General features: G+C 37.4%; 1 protein-coding gene across 1 annotated transcript in view; it reads left to right on the forward strand.

The window, feature by feature from the left end:
- Positions 1 to 17895, forward strand: part of PCB (Pyruvate carboxylase) — a 553291-nt gene that overhangs the window by 32325 nt on the left and 503071 nt on the right. The window contains exon 2 of the mRNA XM_090392830.1: positions 13538 to 13634. The gene's annotated coding sequence lies outside the window, so the exon portion shown is untranslated. The remainder of the gene's footprint in view (positions 1 to 13537; positions 13635 to 17895) is intronic.

Raw genomic sequence — 17895 nt, forward strand, 5'->3', positions numbered from 1 at the left:
AGGAGGATTAAGAAAGAAAGAGAAGGCAACAAAGAAGATTCTTCTGCAGATAAACCAAGAAAAAAAACAAAATAAGTGCCAATAATCCTTCTTGTGATTCTTCTCAAATCAAAGTTGTTCTTAAAATTTGAAATCGTATATCTTTATATACCTGGGATCAGAAGTTACTTATAAAATGGCATCAGTGTTGAGATTGAAAAACACATTCTTCCTACAAATAGATGCCTCTGTGGACTTAGAAAATACTTAAAGCCACATTTGATCTTAAGAAAAACAACTATTTACAAAGTGCTTATAAGACTAGTATTAACTTATTCCTCTGTAAATTGGGTATTATCAATGGCAGATGAAAGACTGTTAGGTCTGTTTTGAAAAAAGAGTTCTGAGACATATTTTTGGAGCAGTAAGAGAATGGGATATGGAGATATATTCTAATCAATTATGAATTGTATGGATTATTTAATGAGCCAGACATTATTAAGTACATTTAAATCAATAGATTAACATGTTCGCTGCCACGCTACTTCGGCATAGTCTGTTCCCGTACGCCAAGCAATTTCACTTCTTCAAGGTCAGTATGGTAATCTCGTTGCAGGCGGTAAGCGTCATACGAGTATACTCGTAGTTGGCTTGTGCAGAACATATACCATCTATGAGTATACACAATTTTGCTGCTAGCTCCACAAGCCAAGCATTTTCACTTCTTCAAGGTCAGTACGGTAATCGCATTGCCGGCGGTAAGCATCATACAAGTATACTCGTAGTTGGCAGCGAACATGTTAAGTTGGGCATGGCAATATTATATACATGGATAATAACAGTTATTTAATTATTCAATACTACACCAGAAGGAAAAAAGTAAAATTGGAAGACCTAAATTGAGATGGAGAGATCCAGGATATTAAGACTTTGGGAGTTAAGAACTGGAGGAATTAGCAATGAATAAGAAAGAATGGCAGAAGTTTCTGAAAAAAGGCCAAGGCCCACACAGGGCTGTTGAGTCAGTGATGATAGCAATCTTGGTCTTAGTTGCATAAGGTTGTGCAATATCAGAAGCATTTCCAATTTTTCTATCTCTGTTCTTCCATCAGTTAGTGTCACATCTGGCACTGGAATATCTCCACCTGGATGTTATGCACTTGCAAAATGATCACTCAAAATGATCAGTAACAACCATTTCATTTGCTTCTGTCACCTTCCTGCTACTAATACTCATTCAAGTCATCCTTCCATAGTCATTCTTCCTTTTTAACCTTATACCTCTTGCCAAGGATGAAAGATTTCATCATTCCATCGAAAGATGGTACACTGATCAGTGTACCATCTTTCGATGGGATGATGACGATGTGGTCACGTTCATTGCTACCAGAACACATTCTTGCTTCTTCTTCTGCAAAAGAAATCTCGGCTTGCATTCCCCTACCCTCAGTAATACACAAATCCGATCCAGACAGGATCGGATCTCTCTGCTTAGACTAACATTACCTCCAGCCTCTCCTGGCATAAACACATCACAATAATAGCTTCCTCAGCATCCAAAAAACTAGGCATTCTCTTCTGTTCAAGATGCTATTTTACACCCAACCAACTCTTAACAACATACAAATCCCATATCTGCACATGATTAGAATACTGCTCAGGTGTTTAGGGTGGAACACCTAAAAACTTCTTGATCCTCTCCAGAGGAGAACAGTTCAACTCATAGAGTTCAACTCATAGACAATCTCTCTTACAGATTCATTTCAACCTTGATCCCACAGATGAGTGTTTCATCTCTTTGTCTTTTCTACAAGTACTTCAATGGTCATTGTTCCAATGATCATTTAATACAAGAGCAGTCGCTATCCAGCATCCTTTTACTATGCAACTATAAACATACTGAAATTGCTTTTCTTCCTCTTTTATTCCATCTATCTCGGTCTGCTGGAACAGCCTACTGCAAGAAGAGTTTCCAAACAGCTACAACCTGCAACTTTTCAAAAAAAAAAAAAAAAAAAAGTCAGTAAACTTCAGACTTCTCACCTGCACCCCAGACATGACTGTGATGTGCTTATAGGTCCTTTAACCTCTCGTGCATGAGAGGTCCCTGTGGAGTTAAACACTCATCTAGGAGGTGGTCCCTTTGTCATATACACAGCTCATAATACTTTGCCTTAAACATTCAAACTCTCTGCAGACACCCACACTCTCAGTTAAGGCATTCCAATCATGCAAAACCCGGCTTCTTATTCCCTTGTTCACATCCTTCTTACACAGCTTCCAGGGATGACCTCTTGTTCTCCCCTTATCTCCCACCAATTTATGAAAAACTTCATAAATTGGTGGGATTCAACATTGATGGAATTCAACATTGATGCTATAACCACTCTTTACCAACTTGTACATCTATCATATCATCTCCACCTCCTCTTATCCATTAGATTCTATGAATTGCACCTTCTCAACTTTTCCACACATTCAACATTTCAGAGATTAGGAACTACTTTGGTCAATCACCTCTGGATCCTTTCCAATATCTCCTCATCCTTTTGAAAACCACGTGGTGACCAAACCTGTGCTCAGTAGTCCACATGTGGCCTAATCAAGGCCTTATACAACGGAACAAGAATCTCCTTACTTCTACAAGTCAGTGTCCTCTACATCATTCCCAGAATTTGTTGTGCTGTCCTCAATTTTGGCAATGTCCTCTAAATTTCAGATCCTTATCCATCATCACCCCAAGATCTTATTTCCTCCACCTCCAACAAGATATCTCCACCAAGTGTAAATTCTACATCCCGTCATTGTTTTCCAAATTTTAATACCTTACATTTTGCAACATTGAACTGGCATCCCCACTCCCATGTTCATTCACTCAGTTTATTCAGTTTTCATGTTGGAGGCTTAATGGAATATATACAGCACTCGGAAAGAATTAAAACTGATTTTAATGCTTCTAATATTTCGTCTCAGTCACTGAGATCTTCAGGGATTACAAAAAAAGTACGTAACACAATACTAAGTGAAATGTGGGTGACTCAAGTTCTATCTAGATGGTGCACCCTCTATGGAGTGTTTGTAGATGGCCTAGGATGTAAGGTGGGATCTCTGATAATGTTTCCAAATTTTGGGAAGTTTTATGCAACCGTATCTATTTAAATTCAGTTGATTTCTCAGTGCTGCCACAGATTCTAAAAATAGTTTTTCTTTTTTGAATTTACTATGGTGGAGCATGGTGGTTTTTTCCAGGAGATCCTCTGGGTTGTATCCAAAACATGGTCTGCCAGGCCAGATTGACCCAAGTCATGATTGCAGATGTATGATTTGTGTTCTTCTAAGCAGATGGTTGCTGATCTACCTGTCTGTCCAATGTAAGTCACTTTGTGGGAACAAGGTACTTTATAAACTCCACACTGAGAGAGGAGGGAGCTGATCTTTGTTAGAATGGATAAGGGTAGCAAGTTTATGGTGTGGCTTAAACACTTGTGTGGAGGTTGTACTTATTTAAGGACCTGGCTATTTTTTTTATTTTATTTTATTTTTTTTCTGATGTGCTTTGGATGTAGGGTATGCTGATGGCATTTGTGAACTCCTTCTGAAGAGATGCCCGGGGAATAGGAGAGGAACAGATTTTTTTAAAATTCTGTAATCGCTGTAGCCATTGGAAAGGAAGGTGTTGTGTATGTGGTTGAGTTCAGTTGAAATGGTGGTTCCATTGCAACAAAGATTGTTCACTCTCTTGTTTAGAGTTTTAATAATGTCATATTGTTGAAAGGGTGGTGGTGGGAGAGTTTATGAATGTGTCTGCCTGTGTGAGTAGGTTTTCTATATACAGTGAAGGAATGGTTACCTTAGGAAGGCATGTTTTCTTTCCTTACATGCCTTCTGCACAGAAAGAATTACAAAAAAATGAGCACATCAAAAAGTTTAACAACATGTAAATGGAAACTGCAAATTCAACCACTCCAGACAGTAGTCGGTCTATCTTCAAAAAGGCTTAATGAAGATGCAAGATGCTGTCAGTGCCCTAAGCCTTGGCCACAATTTTGCTATCACACTGAAAGAGGTGCTAGTACAGCATTGAACGTGGAATCTGTCGCTTAGTGCCGGAAATAGCCAATAACATTAGATTTGACGTCGCCAATATCCTTGCCCAGTCATCATCATAAGTAAAATAATAATAGTTTAGTTTACCCTTCGTAGACTTAGACACCTTAGTCACCTTTACCATAGTAACATGCCTTCCTGATTGTAACCTTTCCTTCCCTGTATATAAAAAACCTACTCATACAGGCAGACATATTCATAAGCTCTCCCACCACCACCACCACCCCTCTCAACAATATGGCATTATTAAAACTCTAAACAATAGAGCCTACAATCTTTGTTCCTTTTGAACCACCCTTTCAGCCGAACTCAACCACATACACAACACCTTCCTTTCCAATGGCAATAGAGATAACAGAATTTAAAAAAAATCAGTCCCCCTCCCCATTCTTTGGCCATCTCTTCAGAAGGAGTTCACAAATGCCATCCATAGCACATCAGAAAAAATAGCCAGGTCCTTAAAAAAAAGTATAACCTCCACACAACGTTTAAGCCCCACCGTAAACTTGCTACCGTCAGGTCCCTCCCCTCTCTCTCTCTCTCTCACAGCGGCTGGAGTTCATAAAGTATCCTGTTCCTACAATTTGGCTTACTTTGGACAGACAGTTACCATCTTCTTAGAAGAACACAAATCATACATCTGCAATCACAACTTGGGTCAATCTGACCCGGCAGACCATGTTTTGGATACAACCCACAGGATCTACTGAAAAAAAAACCACCATGCTCCACCACAGTAAATTCAAAAAAGAAAGACTATTTTTAGAATCTGTGGCGGCACTGAGAAATCAACTGAATTTAAATAGATACAGTTGCATAAAACATCCCAAAATTTGGGAAACATTATCAGAGATCCCACCTTACATCCTAGGCCATCTACAAACACCCATAGAGGGTGCACCACCTAGATAGGACTTTAGAGTCACCCACATGTTTCGTTTAGTATTGTGTTGTATTTGAGTGTGTGTTACATTAGTTTTTTGTAATCCCCGAAGATGTCTCAGTGATTGAAATGAAATATTGGAAGCATTAAAATCAGTTTTAATCCTTTTTGAGTGCTATATATATTCCATTAAGCCTCCAACATAATATCCTTATAGCACTTAAGCCTCAACACATGGATTCTATTCAAGTCTTCTTGTAAGGCCACAACATCTGCTCTACTCCTCATAGTTCATCCCAACTTTGCATCATCTTTAAATAACTGAATATCCCCATCCAAATCTTCTCCAATATCATTATCATACAGGTTAAACAGTGATGGCCCTGAAACTGATCCCTGAGGCATACCACTAGTGACTTTCCTCTTCCAGGATATTGCTCCCCCTCACACAACTTGCTGATACCTATCAGATTGCCAGTCTATGATCCAATGCACTAGTTTAATATCAGATGTCATCTACTCTAGTTTGGCTATCAAGTTATCATGCTATCAAACTATCACCAAGCAGCATTTATCTCCTTTACAGCCAACTCCTTATTCCATGCTACATCTGCAAGCAGCTCCTGAGCTTCTCATAATCACCAGCCTCATCTTTGCAAAATCTAAGTATACTACTGTTTATCCATCTCCTTTGTCCAATGAAGTTGTCACCTTATTGTAATAAGTAAGTAAGTAGATTATTAAAACATGACCTCGCTTCAGCAAATCCATGCTGTCTATGAAAGATAATACCATTGTTGTCAACCCAATTCTGGATCCTGGTTAAACAGCCTCTCCAACAATTTTACCACAACTGATACACAGATAAGCCTACAATTTGATGCTTGAGTTCTGTCACCTCCCTTTATGAAGCAGCACAATCTTGCCTTCTTTCCATTTCTTTGGAACTTGACCCAGTGTAAGACTCATGTTAAGCAATTATGTCAAGGAAGATGCCAACTTTCTAGCACATTCCTTCAAAATATGTGGTAATATATTATCAAGTCTCACAGCCTTATTAACATGAAATTACTCAGTTCTGTGTATATTCTATATACCTCTTTCTCATTTACAGTCAGTCTCTCCTCATCATCATTGACTGCTCTCACATTCTCCATGATGTCACAGTCACAAGAATGAAAGACCTTTATGAACTACTCATTAAATATCTCAACCATATCCTCTGCAGCAGTTGTTCTTGTATCATTTTTCTCCAATCAGTGTCATCCTTCCATAATCATTCTTTTTTTTTTCTTTTTCTGGCTACATATTGAAAGAACTCCTTAGGATTCTTTATATTCTTTCCATAGAATAAGGAGTTGGCTGTAAAGAAGGTAAATGCTGCTCGGGAGATATTCAAGAACTATTACCCAAGCAGCATTTATCTCCTTTACAGCCAACTCCTCATTCCATGCTACATGTGCAAGCTGTCCCCTGAGCTTCTCATAATCACCAGCCTCGTAGTTCCACATATACCTTACAGAGATCCTCACACTGCTGGCAACCACCCAGGTAATCACTTCATGGTCACTCTCACTAACTTTAGAGTGATTTGATACCTCATTTATAATAACATCCTCTGAGATGATCAAATCCAAGACCTTCAATCATTGTGTGCCCTCTGTTACATACTGGCTGAGGTAATTGTCCCTCAAACTTGAGAAACTCATTTTCTTTATTTTCAGTTGCTATCTCCTCGTGCCAATCTATATTGCCATAATTAAAATCGCCCATAATGATCACCCTTTTCTTATTTGCTTGGTTAATTTGATTACGCATTTCATGGTCACTGCCATCCCCATTACCAAGTCTTTTTAACAACATCTAAGTATTTCATTCTATTCACCTCTATCTCACACCATACTGCCTCAAAGCCACTGCCACTATTCCCTGCTTGCATCTCTTGCACCTTGTATGGACATAACTCTTTCTCTATTATCAATAGCACCCCCCCCCCCTCCTCCCTTTTCATCCTTTCTATCTTCATGAAACACATCATACCCTTTCATCTCTATCCTGTCAGGATGTCATCCTTGTCCAATCATGTCTCACTTATTTCAACAATATAAAAAAAAAAAATTTTAAAAATCGAGAAAGAACACTTTGGGAATTCTTTTGGCCTCATCAGCTAGCTTTCTCTAATTAGCTTGGTTTGCCTTACCACACTGGTCACTCTTCTTGTCTGTACTTTGCATTATACAGTGGACTTGCTGATCACATTTTTCTTTATATTCTCTCCATAACCTTTTCTGCAAATCCTTTAATGATGCTTTTATCCATCTAGCTCCTGACTTGTATATTGTCTGATACTGGTTTTTTCAAACATCCCTTGATTATTTTCTTTTCACTGCTAACATCTCCCCCTTCCAAATTCTTATGCCTTGGCACTGCCCTAAGCTGACTCCTCAATTTGTTATGATCACCTGCACTGTACTTTCTCATATATCCCTTAACAGAAAATTATGCATGTCTGGCCATCTCCTAGATCAAGACTCTTCTTTCCCCAAATAGAGATGTGGTAACCACTGTGGCTACATTGGTTACTGCTGAGTTCTCTGCTTTGAATAGATCCAGCACTTCTAAACTTCATGCTTCCTTCATTGCATGTTGTCTCAGATAATTATCACTTAGCAGCTGTATAAATTCCATTTCTTTGTGACCATTTCTCCTTCCAATCTGTGTAAATCCCTGTAGATGGACCTCTCCCGCCTCTTATAATAATGAAAACCTGACCTGCAATCATTGTGCTAATACATAGCATGGGTATTCTCCTGTATATCCCTGGGCTTACAGCAGGGATATATTTCATCCAACTATATATTTCATCTTGTTGGCCTCTTATCTCACATCAGGTAGCCTCAAATTAATTATTTTCTGTATTCCTGCCTTCCTGATTTATTTATACTCTTTTTGGATTTAGTTCTGCTACCATTAGTAACACTCTCTTCCCATTCTTCTGTCTAGGACACAAAGGGCTTTTCAACTGAAGGTGAGTTAGCTGGTCTCAACAGAGGTAGAATTTTTTTTCCCTCCTGGAAACTCAGATTTTTCATCCTGCAAGACAATCAAACCAGCCATTACAAGACAGTCAATTGTTGTCATTGTTGAGCCCATTGAAGAGCTTCTAGATATGACTGTGGATCTGTACAACTGCTTTGGCAATCTGTTGAACTTTGATGGAGTAGAGTTATTGTAAATAACTCTATTAAAGTCTCTAATCCATCAAAGTCTCTAGGGTTATTGTAAATTTTCTGTAGAGCAGCAGCAGCAATTGCTGGACAAGAATAGATATGGGCAGGTGTTAGTTCAACACCTGGACAGTTCTTGCATGTTTCATAGCTCCTACTACAGTCTGGCTGTATTTTCATGCCTTTAAAATGTTCCTTAGTTTGGCAATGATTGTGGTTATTTCTCTATTTTCATTAATTTCACTGATTTCATTCTTCTTCTTGATAGTTTGTTTTACCAATCTTATTTTGGTGACAGAATTAGCATCAGTTAGTGATAGCGGGTGTAATTTTTAAGGTAAGTATCTTGCTTCTTTGGCTAGTCTGTCGGCTCTTTCATTGCCTTCAATATTTACATGGGCTGGTATCCATTGCAGTGTACAATTCTTATTTTTCCAATTTAAATTTGTTATAGTTCATGAATTTCCTGTGCGAGTTTTGTTTTTCCATTTTTTTTAATGCCTCAAGTGCAGATTTTGAGTTGCTGTAGATGGTTATTGGATTGAGAGATAGAACTTGAGAGCTGTTTGTATGGCTGTTAATTTACAAGTGAAGTTTAAAGCTATTTTGCCAGCTGTGGTTTTGATTTGCATTTAGAAAAACCCCTGAACCTCATTGGTTGAGTTCTTCATCAGATGATCCATCAGTATAGGCAATGGTATGGTTTACATTAAGTGATGTATAGCGTCAAGTCCTTTTCTTTTATTTTCATGCCGTCCTTTTTTGAACAAGGTTCTAGGAGATTTAAGTTAATCATTGTGTTTTTTGGTAGTATAGTGGAAAAAAATGGCTCTTTGCTTATTTCAGTTGAGAGGTGCTCTGTCTATTTATTTTCTAATTTCATGATTGTATTGTAGAGTAGATGATCTCTTTAGATTTTCCTGTCTAGGCATCAAAAGTCCTGAGTGAGATGTGATCCTGTTGTTGGCTCCTGATTCTGTTAGTGAATTTAACTATGGAGAGTTTCTTCTGTCTTCTAGAAACCTCTGGAATGTTGAGGGAAAGATTGAGAAGATGTAATTTGCAGAGTCTGGTGGAGAGGAGGAAGAGGGGAGATATGATAGAGACCTACTAGTTGGTAAGGGGTTGTTATAAGATCAATGGTGGAGAAGTTCTACAGAGAATAGTGGGAGATCAGGGGGAGAACCAGAGGTCATCTCTGGCAACTGTATAAAGAGGGTGTGAGTAAGGGAGTGAGAGACAGGTTTTTTTCGTGTAGAGTTGTGAATGATTGGAATGCCTTGCCTGAGAGTGTAGTGTCTGTAATGAGTTTGAGTGTGTTTAAGACACGGTATGATGAGATGTGTGTGTGTGTGTGTGTGTGATAAAAGGACCTCCCAGATGAGTCTTTGACTCCATGAGGTCTTGGGGTAATAATAATAATGTGAAGCCCGTACTCTTGTTGAGCTTTTAAATTATTCGTGGATGAGATTGCACCTATAATAATTTTTGCTGCTCTCTTGATTGTACTCTGTAAAGTTTTTTCTTTTAAGCTAGTAGAAGCCAGAGCCCAGATTGATTAGGCATATTTCATAGTGGGTCATATGAGTGCTGTATTTTTGAGCTCTTCGGTTTTGCATCCCACTTTGTTCCACAAAGCCTTTTGATGATACTAAGTATTTTGGAGACTGTTTTTCTATTTTTGTATTAGATATTTTGATTTGGGAATTGTAATTGTCTGTTTTATTCTATGAGTGGAGAAGATGCTCGGTAGTATGTTTCTGATCAGAACAGATGCTCTTCATGGAATTGGATGTACCAGAGCCCCATTAGCCAGCAATTTTCAGGGTTCTCTGCAAGATTTGATGTGACAATCCAAGTGGGAAAAAAAAAGGTGGAAGCAGGATTAAGCAAAAAAATTTTTTTATGCTACCATATTGGAGCTTCACCCTACAAAGCAATCCCCTACTTCTTGCCACTTCTGCCTTGGACGTGGGGTTGGACTTTTGCAAGGCAACACCACACTCAATTAACAGACATAATACACTGGCCACATAGCCTCTGATGCTTCATTTGTAAATTCAAATAAACCAACCTCCCATTCTATTCCCCAATCCTCTGAAAATACCATACATGTTGCATTTTATCCCTATGACTATCTCTTCACATTTTCATCTCTTTTTTTTCGTTTCTATGCCATATGACTTATCTGTCTAGCTTTATCTGTCATGTTCTTTTGAGAATGTCACACAAGCCTGATATCTCTTATCTGGTTATTCTCTTTTTCACTGTTTCATTTTTGCTATCCCTTCTGTCACTCGCTTCACATGCTATCACTTTATTAAATGTTTTCCTCTTTTAAGCAGGTCTCACCAATACCCATAACTTCAGCCAAGTTGAACTAACCAATGGCAAAAACTCCTCACCTTTATTCTGAATACGTCTGCCATTAGTATATATAAATTACAATACCTCCTTCATCCCATAACCTCCCTTACAGTTTTTGTTGATTATCCCATTAACATTAAGAACACCTGAGGATGCTACATTCAGATCATATGATCACTTTCACTTCATATCCCAGTTGCCTGGACCCATACTTGTCTGCATGCATCCATCCCCTCCCTCAATATTCCATTTTCGACAACCACTTTGAAAATAAGGATAAAATCACAGAATCTGTGAAAGGATCTGCTTCCATTAAATTGATGATAATGATGAAGCAATGACACAATCCTATTGGTGATATGGAAAAGCTACTTGCATCATGGATAGAGGACCTCAACTAAAAGCGCATACCCCTTAGCACTATGACCATAACCGCTAAGGCTAAGTAAGTCTCTTCAGCATGTTGAAGGAGAAAGCCGGGGTTATGCTTGATTATGACTAAGAATTCAACGTTTTTGGTTGATTCATGAGATTCAAACAGCGTTTTGCGCTGTATAATGTGAAAATGTATGGTGAATCTCTAAGTGCCAATGAGAAGGCTGCCAAGAAGTTGTGGAGAAATTGGATAAAATTATAAAATTATTTTATAGAGGAAAATTGTTTGCCACAACAAATATTTAATATGGATGAGACCTCCTTGTTTTGAAAAAAAAAAAAAAAAATAATAATGACAGAGCAGACATTCATTCACAAAAAGCTAAAATCTATGGCGGGTTTCAAAGCTCTTAAAGACTGTATTATCATTCTGTTTTTTTTTTGGGGGGGGGGGTAATGTGGCTGGATATAAAATGAAATCATTTGTAATATGGCACAGCGAGAATCCACGAGCCTTCAAAAACAGTAGGAAACATACTCTTCCAGTTCAATATTGGAGCAATAAGAAGTCGTAGATTACTCAAAAATTCTTTGAGGATGCCTTAATCAACTTATGCGAGTGAAATGGAAAGCTATTGTTCGAAAGAAAATGTAGAATTTAAAATTTTTATCAACTCTACATAATGTTCCAGGTCATCCACCTTACATCAGTGATCTTCACCCTCAAGACCAAGGTCATGTTTCTCCCTCCAAACACTACTCATTATCCAACTGATGGATCAAGGAGTTCTTGTAGTGTTTAAGGCTTATTATGTATAAGAACTTTATCACAAGCCATTTCTGCCACTGAAGGAAATGATCAGACTCTCATGCAATTCTGGAAAGCATTCAATATTTATTATGATATTAAAAATATTGCTATGACTTGGGACAAAGTGACCTCTTAATGTACGAGGGCATATGGAAAAAGACATTAAAAAGGTTTGTGCATGATTTTGGAAGTTTTGAAAAAAATGAAGACCTTTGTAAATGAGTGAAGAAATAGTGGGCCTACAAACAATCGGAATCTCGAAGTGAATGATGGCAACATAATTCAATTCATAGAACGTGCCCCTGAAGAGTTGACCAACAAAGAATTGGTCGACCTGGAGGAACAATGTTTTGCAGAAGAGGAAGAACGAGAAAAGGAAGAGTGTTTAAAGAGAAACAAGAAGAGGTAGTTAAACAATTCACAGTGAGGGGTCTTCTAGAAATGTACTCTGCAGTTAGTGATGTTCTCAAAATGGCAAGATTATTAGTTGAAAGTACATGATGTGTTTGCTTGCTATAAACACATTTATGATGAAAAGAAGAGGAATAAGCCAAGCACATTAGACATTTTCATAAAAAAAAAAAAAGTTTTATCAGAATACCTTTAGTCTCATCCTTCACATATGGAAGATAATGAAGATGTGATTGTGGAGGAAGATTTGGGTGATTATTCTCCTGTTTTATAGTGTCAATAATGCACAGTACAGTTTTATAAGGTTTAAACATTAAAATGACAGTATAACTTTAAATTAAAGATGCCAAAAAATTATATTCTTGGTTTAATCATTTATCTAAGTGTAAGCAAACAAAGTTTATGCCTGAAGTATCTTAAGGACTGGGCAACTCCGTATATAGAAGCTAATGACTTCACATCACTTACCTTAGAATGCAAAGCACATATCCTTTCAGAGTATAATGCATAGCATTATGCATTTCATATGGAATATATGATGCATTTCGTATATCCTATAAGATATGTGAAATGTAGGATACATTTCCTAAACACATAGTATACATTTCATAAAGGATATGTGCTTTGCATTATGGGATACTAAGGCAAGTGATGAGAAGTCATTAGCCACTATATACAAGTTGCCCAGTCCTGAAGATACTTCAGGTGCAAACTTTCTGTGCTTACACTTGGATAAAGGATTAAACCAAGAATATAATTTCTTGGCATCTTTAATTTATAGTATGACCACTTGAAAAAACTTTCAACATTACAGTATACTTATTACATTTTAAGTCCCTAATCCATATAACTCTGATGATTTAATGTATTGACTTTCGTCTGACCGACTTGCATCCTGCCAGATGGAACAGAACCCCAACATAAATTGAGGGATGACTGTTATGATTAACCTTTTCTTTAGTTAAAGCTTAGCACTATTGGTGATTTAAGATCATGTAGCTCATTCTATTTTGAATAAATCAATTGTTTGCATTCTACCTTGTAATAACTGTTTTTTAAGCCACTGATGATGATCTGTTAATTTCAGACTGAAATATATTGCAGTATATTTAATAAATATAAATAATGCTCTTACCTTATGTTTTTGTGTATATATTGTATAGAACTATCGCACAAGTTTCTCTAAAAACAAGAACCCATAAGATAATGAAATGTGTTGTACAATTTCATACCACTAATAGGGTAAGATCTAGATAATCTAGTAACCTTACTCTAGGGATGTCTTCTTTTAATCCACTTCAGACCTTTAATTTTTGTTGGTTTTTAATGTATTCATATATGCTAACACAAGTTTTTTTTTTTTTTTTATCATTACAGAATTGGTAGTGGGATGAATTTGTTTACAAAATGTGATTTTTATTCTCTGTATGTAATTTACACCTAAGAAGTATCCATGCTGGTCCATTAGAATAAGGTGAGGTAAAAGTATTGCTACTATAAATTTTTTTTTGAAATTATTTTATACTGAAACATTTACCTGCCATTGGTTGTAATCTTTAACTCAGTTAAGTATTTAAAAATTTTAAATTGTTTTTGAAGTTCTAAATTTATCTGTGACGTTCTTCAACAGGCTAAACTACGAAGGAACTAAGAAAAATTGTGAAAAAAAATAAATTAAACATCATGGACTGAAATGAAACCAATTAGATCAAAGAAGTATTTACACTATAATATTTTAATAATGTAGGAGGAGAAATGACTGTGAAAGAATGATATTGTGGGATAAAAATGGGAATAGAGTGACTGATGCAGAGGACATAGTAGAATTGTTCAATGAACACTTTATTGGAATATTTCATCCTGGAGGAGTCAGTTTTAATGCTAGAGGGATAGGGCAGGTTAGAGGTTTAGAGGTACAGGAGGAGAGTGTGTTTCAAATACTGAGTACTCTGGATGTCAGTAAAGCTTTGGGACTGGATGGTATTTCACCACGAGTTTTGAGAGAATGTGCTAGGGAACTGACAGTGCCTTTGACCTGGCTTTTCAATGAAAGTCTGGCTGCTGGAAAGGTGGCCATGGAATGGAAGGAAGGTAAGAGTGTGCCATTGCATAAGGGCAGTAGCAGACTGGAAGTGTCTAATTATAGACCAGTTTGTGTTTCATCAGTAGTTAATAAGATCTTGGAGAAAGTAGTGAAGGACCGTATACAGCATTGGGTAGATGAGGGTAATGTTATCTGTGAGAGTCAACATGGATTTGTGAAGGGGCACTCTTGTTTTAGCAATATGCTAACCTTTTATGATAAAGTTACAAGAGCATCAGAATGAGGGAAAGGCATATACTGCCATTTTCTTAGACTTAGCGCAGGCATTTGACAGGGTGCCACATGATAAGCTGATATTTAAGTTGCAGCACATGGGTCTGGATGCCAGATTGGTCAGCTGGATTCGGGATTGGCTGTCCGATAGGTATCAGAGAGTTGTTTATGGTGGGGCAGTTTCAAGGAAGCAGAGGGTTACAAGTGGGGTCCCACAGGACTCAGTACTGGGACCTATATTGTTTAACTTTTATATCAATGACATTGCCAGTGGATTGCAAGGGGATATTCAGTTGTTTGCAGATGATGCGAAGCTGGGTTGGATTATTAGTAATAGTGCAGATGCAGCAGCCCTGCAAGAGGATTTGAATAAGCTAGATAGATAGTTATACTGGAGAAGTAGAGGAGACAAGTGATCTGGGGTTGATGATTGATAGAAACCTGAAATTTAGGGACATATTGCAAAGGTTGTGAAGGTAACACAGAGGATTGCTGCAAAAATGAAAAGGACACTGACCTGCAGAGATAAAACAGTTATCGTTCCGTTGTATCAGACCACACTTGGACTATTGTTCTCAGATTTGGTCCCCAGAATTTGAAGGGGATAAATTAACTGTGGAAAGGGTACAAAGGCAGATAACAAAGATGGTTTCAGGACTGTACAATGATAGTTATGAAGATCAGCTGAGGGAATGTGAACTGCAGAATTTGGTGGATAGAAGGAGAGGTGATATGATTGAGACTTTTAAACTGTTGAGAGGTGGTTACAGGGTTTGATACTGGGGAGTTCTTTCGCTTGGTTGAATAGCGGGAAGGAGTGATGACAAGAGGCCATTCCTGGAAGTTACGAAAGGAAACTGTGAGCAAGAGGGTGAGGAGTGGTTTCTTTGCATGGAGGGTGGTTGAACCATGGAATGCATTGCCTGATGGAGTGGTGAGAGCGAGAAAGGTCAATGAGTTCAAGGAGTGGTATGATAGACTTTGTATTTCTTAGGTGGGGGGGGGGGACCTCCCCTCAATGAGTCTTGATAGACTTTGTGTTTCTTAGGAAGGTCCTCCCACGATGAGTCTTTTGACTCCATGGAGGCCTGAATAATAATAATAATAATAACAATCAGAGGAAAACAGTTACAGTGGTATGGACGTGTATAGAATTGCCACTTACAGGTAAAAATTCTCTAAAATAGAAGCGTGGAAGGAAAGAAACCACTGGGAAGACGTAGAAGGAAATTGATAGAAAACCTCAAAAATCAGTGTCTGCACTCTTACAAAAGTGTAAATAATTTAGTGACCAATAAATTGGACTGGAAAGTTATTTTTCATGGTAGCCTCAACCTGCCTTAGGTGAATGAGGATGATGAAATTTTCCTTTCTTTGCATATTAATATGAGGCCACATAAAATTTCAAGGGTGGTTAGTTCATCGGTGTAAATTCTTGTAACAAAGCTGTCAAAGACATTTCTGCATTAAGCCTGATAATGCAAGTTTTTGCTTCTGAATGTTCATTTACCTAAAATTATTCTAAGATTGCTTTTCTTCTCTTCTTCTTTAACTTGGTTTAATGATTACACATTACACCAACATAAAGACATACTCAGTAAGTGATGAATCGGTAATTGCTTATGTTTATTCAAAGCAGAATTTTTGCATGATATCAAAACCATATTTTATTCTGATTTATTTTAGTTAAAAGTTGAATAGAATGCTTTAATTTGAGATAGCCATATGAACAGTGTGATTTGTGACAGTAGAGGCAGTGAACTGGATCTAAATTGCCATTAGAATTCAGATCAGTTGATGGGATAAGAAGCAAATTAAGACAACAGTTGTTCTTTATTTTAATTTGCAATAAGCTATAATTTGTATATGTTTATACAAAACAAAGTTTTTTTCTAATTATTCAATATGATTTCATTTTGCATGTAATTATGCGGCTTTATTCTTAATCTCTGCAGAAAGACTTTTTAAATCATCCTTGTTTGACAAATTATGGTTAAAAACATGCACATCAAGATCCTCTTTCTTAAACATTTCAGTGGAGCACAAGTAGTCCCTATACATCAAATGCCTCCTTAGTGCAATTGGAAGAATGATGGTAGATTGAGCCCTTTGATTGGAAAAGGTCTAAGTTTGATTCTCATTGTGACGAGAGGAATCTTTGTTTTTTTTTTTCCAATTAAAGGTGAGTTAGTCGATCTCATACAGGGGTAGCTGGGATTTTTCTCATGGAAACTTGGGTTTTTCATCTCTTATACAGACACATTGGCCTTGAATACACATGATTTACAGACAAAAAAAATACTAGTGGTGATGGTGATCGGTAGTAGATCATGTTGTGTGTTGTTGATGATGATGATGGTGGTAATGCTGTTCCATGTATTTGGTGGAGATGGAGAGTTGTTGAGTAGAGTGCCCTCCCTCATTGAGTCCTCAGACATGTCATGTAATAATAAGTAAAACCCCACAGGTTTTCTAGAGAGGCATGTGGTTGAATTTGTTTTGCAAAAATAAAATGTGAGATGTAACCCAAACTTAACTGTGCTCAAAAAGTTCGTCCTGAGAAATAAGGCAGTTTGAAAATTGCCAGCATGAAATCATGAAGTTTTGCTTCCCGAGATGAGTATTTTGACTCCGTGGGGGTCTGGTGTTAATAATAAAATCCTCATGCAATTAACTGTGGGGGCATCTTGTGCTGCTTCCATAGTATTCTCTTCTTTCAAATTTCATGCTTAATCCCTCATTCATCCATTTGACATCTACTTTATTCATTCTTTTGACCTTTGGAATACATTTGCACATTGATGTTGTTAAATATCTTTTGGTCAGCTTTCACGTGGCATTTATGCCCCTCTTGCTTAACACCTCATTTTGTGCTGTAGCTCCAAGCTGCCTTCTAAGCTTTTCATATTTGCCAGCCTTGTAATTCCGCATATATCCTTTCCTCACAAAAGTCTTTACCTGGGTTGTGACTAGCCCATATGATCACTCTCATTAATTGGAGGGAAGTGCAAAACCCCACTCATAATCACATCCTCTGATGAAATGATCAGATCTAAAACTCTCACTTCTTGTGAGCTCTCCTTTGCATACTGCCTGAGATAGTTGTATCTCCAGAAATTCATTGTCCTTATTCCCAAATTAGAAGAGTGCACCTAAACCCTTCCTAAAGATTCTTGATTCTATTCAGAGGTGGTAAATATAGTTAAGAGATAACCCCACTCTCTCAAAGGGAATTCCATTTGACTTCTGGTTTTCCTATATTTTCATGTTCTATTTTATTGCCAACTTAGTTGGTCAAGTGGCTAATATATCTATATAGTGCAGATGTGAGATGTAATGCTATCTCTTCATTCCAATCTATACTGCCCCGATTAAAATTGCCCATGGTAATCACCTTTTCTTAGTTTACTAACCCAAG

Source organism: Typopeltis vanoorti, chromosome 1, assembly GCF_054136105.1.
Source record: "Typopeltis vanoorti isolate ZY-2024b chromosome 1, IOZ_Tvanoo_1.0, whole genome shotgun sequence".
Lineage (NCBI taxonomy): Eukaryota > Metazoa > Arthropoda > Arachnida > Uropygi > Thelyphonidae > Typopeltis > Typopeltis vanoorti.